The 1,934-nt window shown below is 44.4% G+C and overlaps 1 pseudogene; it reads left to right on the top strand.

Annotated features, from left to right (window-relative positions):
• Positions 1-399: 399 nt before the first annotated feature.
• Positions 400-1,934, top strand: LOC147996740 (sperm motility kinase Y pseudogene; annotated as a pseudogene).

The following is a 1,934-nucleotide window of genomic DNA, read 5'->3' as shown; positions in this document are numbered from 1 at the left end:
TATACTAATTCTTTCTCCTCTCGTTTCTTTCATCTGTTTTTTTTTTCTTCAATGAACATCTATTCATAGTATTGACCATCTTTGGCCGCCCAATCCTATTGTAGTATGACGATTTTTATTTTCATCATTGCATTTAGTATGTGTGTGCTCTTGGCTTTCTCTTTTGGGGTTGGTTATTTGGGTGGCTTTTACTTATGACTCTTCATATTTTCCCCTTAACTTTTTCATAATTTTGCTCTATTTTTCTAGTCTAGTTTTTACTTTGTCTTTGTTTGTTTTTTTTTCTTTTTCTTTTGTTTGTTTCTTTTAGGTACCACAAGTGTAATTTTAGCTCCTTTATTGCTCCATCTTTTTCATTATTTGATTCCAATTTTGTTATTTTTAGGTAGCATTAGTACTGATAAAATGCCTACAGAGACTGAGGAGGAGTTACCAACCCCTACACCCGAGCCCAGTATCTCTGAGGAGGGCAACTTCCATTCCCAATACCAAGTATTGGGGACAATTGGGCAAGGGGGCAACGCCAAAGTCCTCTTGGCCCACCACCGGCTCACAGGAACCCCGGTGGCTGTCAAAGTTCTGCGAAAGGACAAGCAGTGGTTCCAGCCAGCCATGATGGAAGCAAACATAATGAGAAAGATCAACCACCCCAACATAGTGTCTCTCATACAAGTTATTGAAAAGAAAACGAGAATATACCTCATAATGGAGCTGGTGGAAGGCCAAGAACTCTACCAGTACATCAGAGAGTCAGGGCACATAGAGGAGGATGAGGCCCGGCAAATATTTGAACAGATATTGTCAGCAGTGAGCTACTGCCATGGAAAGGGGATTGTTCACCGAGACCTCAAACTGGACAATATAATGATTGATAAAAACAAAAAGGTCAAAGTCATCGACTTTGGGTTTAGCACCCAATTTCAACCTGGAAAAATGCTAAACCACCACTGTGGCACGTACTCTTTTGGTTCCCCTGAACTCCTCCTTGGCCGTCGGTATGACGGGCCGAAGAATGATATGTGGATTATAGGAGTGGTCTTGTACTGTATGGTAGTGGGAAAGCTCCCATTTGATTCAGTGATCATCCAAGAACTGCAAAGACAAGTAGTGGCAGGGGTATATCCTGCTCCCTGTGGGGTTTCAAAAGAACTGGAGGACCTCCTTAGTAAATTACTGAAAGTAAACCCCAACTTTAGACCAACAGCAAGAAAGGCGATGAAACACCCTTGGTTCAAAGAACACTGGAACGGATTGATAGATCCCTATGAAGAACTGCTTCCCCTCACACCAGACCCGGCCATTTTGGATGCCATGAAAAGCATTGGATTCCAAGCCTGTAGTAAAACACTCTTTAAAACAAAGAAAATATAATGAGGAAATGGCAACTTATTTCTTTCTACAAAAGCAGGCTCTCCAGGGGGATGGCTGCACAGCCCAGGCACAGCAAGTGAGTTCCCTTGCAGCACCATTCCCTAGCCTTGATCCTGCTGCTGCTTTTAGATTAGAACCAAAGAGGAGTGGAAGCCTGCCAGTCCTTGGCACCTTGCAGGTGTCATCCTCCCACGGTCACGTATCTCACTATGGCCAGAATGCTCATCCAAAAGGAGGCAAAAGATCCACTGTGGCTGGTCGTCTCAGGCCACTACCGATGACACCTACACAGGACCACTATCACAAATGTGCCGTGAGTGTCCCATGCATTCAAACAACAAGCATCTTCAGTGAGAAGAGTAGCAATAAGGAAATCAAAGAAGACAACCCACTCTCCCACAGAGCCCCATTAGAGGATAAGCCCATCCCCAGCAGGGTCCGGCACAGAGGTTTTAAGGTGTGGACCAGGAATAGAGCAAATGCCCTGATAAAGCTGTGTTGCTGCTTGCCAAGGAGAAAGAAACCTCGCCTTGGGCAGAACAGAATCTCCCCGCAGAAATGAG

The sequence above is a fragment of the Rattus norvegicus genome, chromosome 1, assembly GCF_021556685.1.
Source record: "Rattus norvegicus strain SHRSP/BbbUtx chromosome 1, alternate assembly SHRSP_T2T, whole genome shotgun sequence".
In the NCBI taxonomy this organism is placed as follows: domain Eukaryota; kingdom Metazoa; phylum Chordata; class Mammalia; order Rodentia; family Muridae; genus Rattus; species Rattus norvegicus.
This window is presented reverse-complemented; position numbering and strand designations above follow the sequence as displayed.